The sequence below is a fragment of the Ranitomeya imitator genome, chromosome 6 (assembly GCF_032444005.1).
Source record: "Ranitomeya imitator isolate aRanImi1 chromosome 6, aRanImi1.pri, whole genome shotgun sequence".
Taxonomy (NCBI): domain Eukaryota; kingdom Metazoa; phylum Chordata; class Amphibia; order Anura; family Dendrobatidae; genus Ranitomeya; species Ranitomeya imitator.
In genome coordinates this window covers 118246997-118257791 of record NC_091287.1, presented here as the reverse complement: position 1 = coordinate 118257791, position 10795 = coordinate 118246997, and positions in this window count along the sequence as shown.

Here is a 10795-nt window from a genome sequence, read left to right as displayed (position 1 = left end):
CTCGTCATGTTTGGAGGAAGAGAAATGCTGCCTATGACCCACAGAACACTGTCCCCACTGTCAAGCATGGAGGTGGAAATATTATGTTTTGAGGGTGTTTATCTGCTAAGCGCATAGGACTACTTCACCGCATCAGTGGGAAAATGGATGGAGCCATGTACCGTAAAATCCTGAGTGACAACCTCCTTCTCTCTGCCAGGACATTAAAAATGGGTCGTGGCTGGGTGTTCCAACAAGACAATGACCCAAAACATACAGCCAAGGCAACAAAGGAATGGCTCAAAAAGAAGCACATTAAGGTCATGGAGTGGCCTACCGAGTCTCCAGACCTTAATCCCATGAACAACTTAGGGAAGGAGTTGAAGCTCCGAGTTGCCAGGCGAAAGCCTCCAAATCTTAATGATTTAGAGATGATCTGCAAAGAGGAGTGGACCAAAATTCCTCCTACAGTAACTTGTGGGCAAATCTCATCATCAACTGCAAAAAAATGTCTAACTGCTGTGCTTGCCAACAAGGGTTTTGTCACCAAGTATTAAGTCTTGTTTGCAAGAGGGATAAAATACTTATTTCTCACTACAAAATGCAAATACATTTATATAATTCATACAATGTGATTTTCTGGTTTTTATTTTTGATATTCTATCTCTCAAGGTTAAAATTATCCTACCCTTAAAATTAGACAATTAATGTCTTTGTTAGTGGGCAAACTTTTGAAACCAGCAAAGGATCAAATACTTATTTTCCCTCACTGTATGTACAGTACATGTCAGATTACAGATTCTGATTTTGTTTTTTGTCTTAGTGCTAATTTTATAAATAATTTATTAAAAAGTGTGTGCCCAATTTAATGGGATATATCTTAATGTAACAGCAGTAGCCAAATGAACCCACATTTCAGCTGTTTGTCTTAATGGCACTTTTGGTGTTGGAGAGTGGCATTTAAATAGCGCTATTGCCAGTGCACCAACTTTCATTAGCCCCCTGTGATGCAATTGCGGGGAACCGTTGGGTTGTGAGAGCAGCCAGAGCTTTATGAAGGCCCCCAAAGCTGCAATCTGTACATGAATGTGAAGTTGAGTCTGTGGCTGAGCTTTGTAAGAGAATGTAATTTTAACTATATACTATAATATTGTTGTACTTGATTGCAGGTTCAAGTCTAACAATAGAAGAAAAAAATAATAAATTTTTAAAAAATAAAAAATTTTGAATCACCCAAAGTTGGGTGAAAAGTTTCTCCCCTTTAAAAACCAAGACATAAAACATTGAAAAAAAAAAAATAAATGCATGTGGTATTGCTGTATCCTTAAAAGTCCAATCTATCAAAATATAAAATGATAGTGATGGGTGAGCACTAAAATGCTTGGGTGCTCGTTGCTCGGGTCGAGCAAATTGGAATACTCAGTTACTCGACCCAAGCAACGAGCCCAATGTAAGTCTATGGGAGACCCAAGTATTTTTACCGCGATCCCCCCTGGGGGTCCTTTTAAGGTCTAAAAACGTCTGAAAATGATGTAAACACTGCTCAAATGACACAGGGACATCATGGGGATCGCCCCTGGAAGCATTCCTGACTCCTAGTTCACAGCTTTAATATTTTTTTACTGAGATTCATGCCATTTTTCCCGGTGCCACAAAAAACACATGAAAACGAAACCAAAATGGATTTTGCTTGGAAATATGTCAAGGTACATACTTTGCAGGTTAATGACTTGCCTCTAAGGCCAAATAATTAACACCAGACCGAAAATTTCCTCCCCCACTTAGGCTTAGTTCAGACGCAGCTATTTTGAAGCGTTTTTCAACTTTAACATTGCTTTCAACCACTACAAATGCATTCACTGGGAAATGTCATTGTAACATTTAACAACCCTAGCTGGCCATGTGGTGTGTGACACATAAGCAAACCCATCTTGTTTCATTTATGAAGGAGGGATTCTTAAAGTCACAGAGCCTATTTTTACTGGTGCATCAGGCGGCATTAATCTTCTTAAAGGGCCTTTATGAAACAGTGGGTCTCCTAAGCTGTTGTAGCCTATGCTATGAGTGGATGGGCTGCCAAGAATTACGACGCACCACAATACCCCTGTCATAAGATGTCCAGGGGGGACTCATGAAAAATTGATGCACTGAATTCAAGGTCTGCCCTGCTACCAATTCATATGCACCCCAATAAGCCTTTGAACCCACATAGTGGATGTGCCCATGAAAATCCACTTCACAATATGCATTTTGTACTCCCATATTCCTTGGTTTTACATATTGGCAGGAAGGCCAGCTCTGCTGCATAGTCAGTCATATGCACCCCATTAGGCCTTTGAACCCACATAGTGAATGTGCCCAGGAAAATCCACTTCACAATATGCATTTTGTACTCCCATACTCCTTGGCTTTACACATTGGCAGGAAAGCCAGCCCTGCTGCATAGTCAGTCATATGCAACACATTAGGCCTTGGAACCCACATACTGGATGTGCCCATGAAAATCCACTTCACAATATGCATTTTGTACTCCCATACTCCTTGGTTTTATACATTGGCAGGAAGGTCAGCCCTGCTGCATAGTCAGTCATATGCAACACATTAGGCCTTGGAACCCACATAGTGGATGTGCCCATGAAAATCCACTTCACACTATGCATTTTATACTCCCATACTCTTGGTTTTACACATTGGCGGCAGGGCCAGCCCTGCTGCATAGTCAGTCATATGCACCTGATTAGGCCTTGGAACTCACATACTGGATGTGCCCATGAAAATCCACTTCACAATATGTATTTTGTACTCCGGTACGCATTGGTTTTACACATTGGCAGGAAGGCCAGCCCTGTTGCATAGTCAGTCATATGCACCCCATTAGGAATCGAACCCACATAGTGGATGTGCCCATGAAAATCCACTTCACAATATGCATTTTTTACTCCTGTACTCCTTGGTTTTACACATTGGCAAGAAGCCCTGCCCTGCTGCATAGTCAGTCATAGAGTTGAGCGACTTTTACTTTTTTAGAATCGAGTCGGGTTTCGCGAAACCCGACTTTCTCGAAAGTCGGGTCTGGTGAAATCGGCCGATTAATGCGTAAAGTCAGGGGCCGCCCGAAACACGAAACCCAATGCAAGTCAATGGGGAATCAAAGTCTGCAGTGAGTGGAGGATAGGAAAACACCTACAGTGCCCATTTTAATGCCAAAAACATAAATTCGTATTACTGAAGCTTGTCAATCTTAATTTACTTTATAATAATAGTTAGGCATTGAAAACAGGGGGTCATTTGGCTAAAGTTGTGGGGGAGTAGGGCTGGCTCAAGATTTTCTTGGGCCCAGGAAACGCGGAATACGTCACGGCGGTGGAGCAGGGAGAGGTAAGTATTTCAACTTTGCAAGTGCTGTGATCCTGAGCAAGCAGGAGGAGCCCGCTAGTTGGCACTGGCACAGGGCCCCTCATAGTATGGCAGTGTGTTTGACGGTGGGCAGCGCCTCCCACTGCCAGAGACACTTTTGCGTACTATGAGGGGCCCTGTGCCAGTGCCAACAAGTATGCCCCCCCACCTGATGAAGGAACCTGCACTTTCATCTGCACCTTCCTCTTTGTCCCCGTGTAAGGTGGTATAGTATGCGGGAAGGGGAACCTGACTTTCAGCAGGGTCAGATTCTGGCTGTGTAGAGTGCAAGTGGAATGTAGTGTTCTGGGTCAATGTACCAGCAGACTCATCTAGCAGTGGCTGGCCAATGGGCAGGATGAGGAGGAAACACAGATATAGGCCCAAATAAGAAAGTAGGCTAAATCCAGTTCAAAATTGGTAACAGGACTAAACAGGCAGCATTGCTTTGTTCAGCGGAGGACAACTGTAATGAGAGGCTGACACAGTTAGTAAGCTCCAAAAAGTAAGTAGGCTAAATGCAGTTCAAAATTGCTAACAGGACTAAACTGGCGGCATTGCTTTGTTCAGCGGAGGACAAATGTAACGAGTGGCTGACACAGTTACTAGGCCCAAATAAGTAAGTAGGCTAAATGCAGTTCAAAATTGCTAACAGGACTAAACTGGCGGCATTGCTTTCTTCAGCGGAGGACAACTGTAATGAGTGGCTGACACAGTTACTAGGCCTAAAATAAAAAAGTAGGCTAAATGCAGTTCAAAATTGGTAACAGGAGTACACAGGCAGCATTGCTTTGTTCAGTGGAGGACAACTGTAATAAGTGGCTCAGACAGACTTAGTAGGCCTAAAATAAAAAAGTAGGCTAAATGCAGTTCAAAATAGGTAAGAGGAGTACACAGGCGGCATTGCTTTTTTCAGTGGAGGACAACCGTAATAAGTGGCTGACACAGTTACTAGGACAAAATAATAAAGTGGGATAAATGTCAGCCCCAAAAAAGTTCATAAATAAACAGGTGGCATAGCTAGGTACAGGGGTGGGCTCCTCTGCTGAGTAGTAGACAGTGGAAGCTGGCGCAAAGTATTAAATGGTCTAAATGGAGGCCAGGGCCCCTGTATATTTTTATTATCATCATTTCAACAAATTTGTATTGGCTGTTATATTGAAGGATTTAAGAGCACAGACTACACAGTGGTGGAGCAGGGAGAGGTAAGTTTTGCAAGTGGTAGAGCACTGTTTGAGCTGGGGGAACACTCTCTTGTGGCCGGCGGTACTGGCACAGGGCCCCTCATATTACGACGGTGTGTCTGACGTTGGTTGTGCACCACCACCATCAGAGACACTTCATTGTACTATGAGGGACCCTGTGCCAGTGCCGTCGCCCAAGAGTGGGCACACCCACCTGTCCAGGCAAACGGCACTCGCACGGGTGCTTGCGCCAAGTGGTGACCATGGCCCTGTGGGGAGAGTCAGCCCATTTAGGGAGGTATAAAAATGGCCTATGGTGGACATTCAGCAGCTGCAAAAGGAGGAATTGGAGCAGTCAGAAAGAGGAGGCCAAAAGCAAGACATTTTGAAGGCAAGCTACAAGTCAGCAGGGGAAGGTGGGGCAAAATAATTTGAAATCTATAAATCCATGATTGGTTAATTTTAATGAAGGATAGATCATCAACATTTCAGTTAGCCAGACGTGTCCTTTTTTCGGTCAGTATTGAACCAGCAGCACTGAAGACTCTTTCTGATAGCACACTAGCAGCTGGGCAAGCGAGCTCCTGTAATGCATATTCTACCAATTCAGGCCAGGTGTCTATTTTAGATGCCCTGTAATCAAAGGGGAATGACCTGTGAGAGAGAACATCGATAAGGGAGGAAAAATAGTTGGTAACCATACTGGACAAATGCTGTCTCCTGTCACTTTGAATTGATGCATCAGTACCTGTCGTGTCTGCGGTCATTGCGAAATCACTCCACAACCTTGTCATAAAACTCCTCTGTCCAATGCCACTTCGGATTTGTGCACCTCTAACACCTCTGCCCTTTTGCCCCCTACAGCTCGTGTGACAACCATCACCGCCTCTGTGTGCTGGGAATGCCTGAACAAAACGGTCTACAAGAGTTGCTTGTTTGGTAGCCAATATTTGCTCAAGGTTCTCATGTGGCATGATATTTTGCAATTTTCCTTTGTATTGTGGATCCAGGAGGAAGGCCAACCAGTAATCGTCATCGGTCATCATTTTGATAATGCGGGGGTCCCTTTTTAGGATATGCAAGGCATACTCTGCCATGTGGGCCAAAGTTCCAAGTGTCAATTCACTGCTTGTGCTGAGTTAAGGAGCACTTTCTTGCAAATCAACATCACTTGTGTCCGGCAAAAACCCTGTACCTGACCTTGCAACGCCACCAGTTTCTATTGCCCCCTGAGAAGCATCCTTCTCCCATAAATATTCATCCCCATCATCCTCCGCCTCCTCCTCTTCATCTGCCACCTCGTCCAGGAGAGTTCCCTGACCAGACAATGGCTGACTGTCATCAAGGCTTCCCTCCTCCTCGGCTGCAGACGCCTGCTCCTTGATGTGCGTCAAACTTTGCATCAGCAGACGCATTAGTGGGATGCTCATGCTTATGATGGCATCGTCTGCACTTACCAGCCGTGTGCATTCTTCAAAACACTGATGGACTTGACAGAGGTCTTGGAGCTTCGACCACTACACACCAGACAACTCCATGTCTGCCATCCAACTGGCTGCCCGTGTATGTGTATCCTCCCACAAATAAATGACAGCACGCCTCTGTTCGCACAGCCTCTGAAGCATGTGCAGTGTGGAGTTCCACCTTGTTGCCACGTCGATTATTAGGCAGTGCTGGGGAAGATTCAGAGATCGCTGATGGTTCTGCATACGGCTGGAGTGTACGGGGAACCGGCGGATGTGCGAGCAAAGTCTTCGCACCTTCAGGAGCAGGGCTGGTAACTCCGGATAATTTTTCAGGAAGCACTGCACCACTAGGTTCAAGGTGTGAGCCAGGCAAGGAATGTGTTTCAGTTCTGAAAAGGCTATGGCAGCCATAAAATTCCTTCCATTATCACTGACTACCTTGCCTGTCTCAAGATGTACACTGCCCAGCCATGACTGAGTTTCTTGCTGCAAGTACTCGGCCAGTACTTCCACGGTGTGTCTGTTGTCATCCAAACACTTCATTTGTAGCACAGCCTGCTGACGCTTACCACTAGCTGTTCCATAATGGAACACCTCGTGTGCAACACTGGCAGCTGCGGATGGAGTGGTCATGCGACTGCGCTCTGTGGACGAGCTTTCACTTCTGGAGGAGGAGGGGTGACGAATGCCTACAGCAAACTGTTTCCTAGACCGTGGGCTAGGCAGAACTGTCCCACTATGGCTGTCCCCTGTGGACCCTGCATCCACCACATTAACCCAGTGCGCCGTGATGGACACATAACGTCCCTGGCCATGCCTACTGGTTCATGCATCTGTTGTGAGGGGCACTTTTCTACTGAATGATTGCCTCAGTGCATGGAAAATGCGGTCTTTGACATGCTGGTGGAGGGCTGGGATGGCTTTTCTCGCAAAGAAGTGTCGACTGGGTAGGTCATAGCGTGGTACTGCATAGGCCATCAGGGCTTTGAAAGCTTCGCTTTCAACCAACCGGAAGGGCATCATCTCTAACGGTCTAGCAATGTGGGTGTTCAAGCTCTGTGTACGCGGATGACAGGATGAGTACTTTCTTTTCCTAACGAGAGTCTCTTGTAGGGGGAGCTGGACTGGAGAGCTGCATATGGTGGAAGTAGCGGGGGGTGGTGGTGGCCATGACAGATTGAGAGAGGGTTGGTGATGGTATTCTTGATGTTGGCCTACCTACAGTGTTTCCTACCTAGAACCTTGTGATTCCCTGACTGTTTTGGCCTTGTGATGATACCTCCACATTTGCTGCTGGCGGTGTCCTAACCGGTGGGCTTACTGTGAGGGAAGCGATGTAGCGTTGCTGACTACCTTCATTCTGAGCAGGTGCACCAACGGTATTGGACGTTTGGTAGTTAGTCCAGGCTTGCAAGTGCATGCTGGTTAAATGTCTAAGCATGCACGTTGTATTTAAATTTTGAAGATTCTTCCCTCTGCTAAAGGTCTTTGAGCATTTCTTGCAAATAACTTTTGACTGATCATTCGGATCTTGGTTAAAAAATTGCCACACTACACTCTTCCTACTATGGAATATTTTCAGGCATTGCACGCTGTGCTACTTTCACCGGATGGCCACGCTGTCCTAAAACAGTTTTTGTTTTTGACAAACGTTTTTGGCCTGATACGGGCCTGCCAGATGACAGCTGTTGCGATGTAGATGGCTGCTGTGGATCATCCTCCACCACTTCTGAGCTATTGGCAGCGGCACCCTCTTCCCCCAATGGCTGCCAATCTGGGTCAACAACTGGGTCATCTATCACCTCCTCTTCAATGTCATGTGCACCTTCCTCTGTGTCACCGTGTAAGGTGCTACAGCGTTCGTGACGGGGCACCATAGTCTCATCAGGGTCAGATTCTGGCTCAGTACACTGCGAGGGCAATGTAGTGATCTGAGTCAATGGAACAGCATAATAATCTAGCTGTGGCTGTGCATCTGTGCACTCCATGTCCGAATCATCTTGTAATGGGCTTTTAACAATTTTTCTCTCTAACCCAGGCACGGTATGTGTAAAGAGCTCCATGGAGTAAACTGTAGTTTCGCCTGCCGCATCCTTCACTTTTGGTTTGGGTGAAGGACACAAGGAAGTGACTTGTTCCTGACCGGGAGCATCCACTGATGACTCGCTGCTTTTATATTTGGAACTTTCTGAAGAGGAGGCGAAAGAGCTAGAGGCTGAGTCAGCAAGGAAAGCCAAAACTTTTTCCTGCTGCTCCTGCTTTAAAAGCTGTTTTCCTACTCCCAGATAAAGGAGTCTTTGAGGCTTTGTGTAGCCAGACGATGACGCTGGCTCAACACCTCCAGCCTTAGGTGCTATTGTGCTTTTGCCACTACCGCCAGATGCACCACCACCACAATCAGTACCAGCTGGCAACCACCGCCCACAGGTTCTCCACCAGACATCCTCATTTTTTGGAAAATCTAACCAAAATACCAACCGATATATGGAACTGTAAAACAAGGTAGAAGGTGTATATAAACTTGTTGAGAATTTAAATCTCCATTTTTTTGGGAGACTGGACCAAAACTCAGGCCCAGTGTATAAAACAACACAATGTAAGTGGCAGAAAGTGGCTGACTGATATACGACAAACTAACAGGACTGAAGTATATCCACTTTGTGAGAATTAGAATCTCCCTTTTTTTGGGAGACTGAACCAAAACTCAGGCCCTGTGCATAAAACAACACAATGTAAGTGACAGAAAGTGGCTGGCTGACATACGACAAACTAACAGGACTGCAGTATATCCACTTTGTGAGAATTTAAATCTCACTTTTTTTGGGGAGACTGAACCAAAATTCAGGCCCAGTGTATATAACAACGCAATCTAAGTGGCAGAAAGTGGCTGGCTGACATACGACAAACTAACAGGACTGAAGTATATCCACTTTGTGAGAATTTGAGTCTCACTTTTTTGGGGGGAGACTGTACCAAAACCCAGGCCCTGTGCATAAAACAACACAATGTAAGTGGCAGAAAGTGGCTGGTTGATATACGACAAACTTACAGGACAGAAGTATATCCACTTTGTGAAAATGTGAATCTCCCTTTTTTTTGGGAGACTGAACCAAAACTCAGGCCCAGTGTATAAAACAACGCAATCTAAGTGGCAGAAAGTGGCTGGCTGATATACGACAAACTAACAGGACTGAAGTTAACCCACTTTGTGAGAATTTGAATCTCACTTTTTTGGGGGGGAGACTGAACCAAAACTCAGGCCCTGTGCATAACACAACACAATCTAAGTGGCAGAAAGTGGCTGGCTGATATACGACAAACTAACAGGTCTGAAATATATCCATTTTGTGAGAATTTGATTCTCCCTTTTTTTGGGGGGGGAGACTGAACCAAAACTCAGGCCCAGTGTATATAACAACACAATCTAAGTGGCAGAAAGTGGCTGGCTGACATACGACAAACTAACAGGACTGCAGTATATCCACTTTTGAGAATTTGAATCTCACTTTTTTGGGGGGAAACTGAACCAAAACTCAGGCCCAGTGTATATAACAACACAATCTAAGTGGCAGAAAGTGGCTGGCTGACATACGACAAACTAACAGGACTGCAGTATATCCACTTTGTGAGAATTTGAATCTCCCTTTTTTGGGAGGAGACTGAACCAAAACTCAGGCCCAGTGTATATAACAACGCAATCTAAGTGGCAGAAAGTGGCTGGCTGACATACGACAAACTAGCAGGACTGCAGTATATCCACTTTGTTAGAATTTGATTCTCCCATTTTTTTTTGGGGGGAGGACTGAAACAAAACTCAGGCCCAGTGCATATAACAACACAATCTAAGTGGCAGAAAGTGGCTGGCTGACATACGACAAACTAACAGGACTGCAGTATATCCACTTTGTGAGAATTTGAATCTCACTTTTGGGGGGAGACTGAACCAAAACTCAGGCCCAGTGTATATAACAACACAATCTAATTGGCAGAAAATGGCTGGCTGACATACGGCAAACTAACAGGACTGCAGTATATCCACTTTGTGAGAATTTGAATCTCACTTTTTTGGGGGGAGACTGAACCAAAGCTCAGGCCCAGTGTATATAACAACGCAATCTAAGTGGCAGAAAGTGGCTGGCTGACATACGACAAACTAACAGGACTGCAGTATATCCACTTTGTGAGAATTAGAATCTCACTTTTTTGGGGGGAGACTGAACCAAAGCTCAGGCCCAGTGTATATAACAACGCAATCTAAGTGGCAGAAAGTGGCTGGCTGACATACGACAAACTAACAGGACTGCAGTATATGTACTTTGTGAGAATTAGAATCTCACTTTTTTTTTGGGAGACTGAACCAAAACACAGGCCCAGTGTATATAACAATGCAATCTAAGCGGCAGAAAGTGGCTGGCTGACATATGACAAACTAACAGGACTGCAGTATATCCACTTTGTGAGAATTTGATTCTCTCTTTTTTGGGGGGAGACTGACCCAAAACTCAGGCCCAGTGTATATAACAACGAAATTTAAGTGGCAGAAAGTGGCTGGCTGACATACGACAAACTAACAGGACTGCAGTATATCCACTTTGTGAGAATTTGAATCTCACTTTTTTTTTGGGAGACTGAACCAAAACACAGGCCCAGTGTATATAACAACGCAATCTAAGTGGCAGAAAGTGGCTGGCTGACATACGACAAACTAACAGGACTGCAGTATATCCACTTTGTGAGAATTTTATTCTCCCTTTATTTGGGGGGGAGACT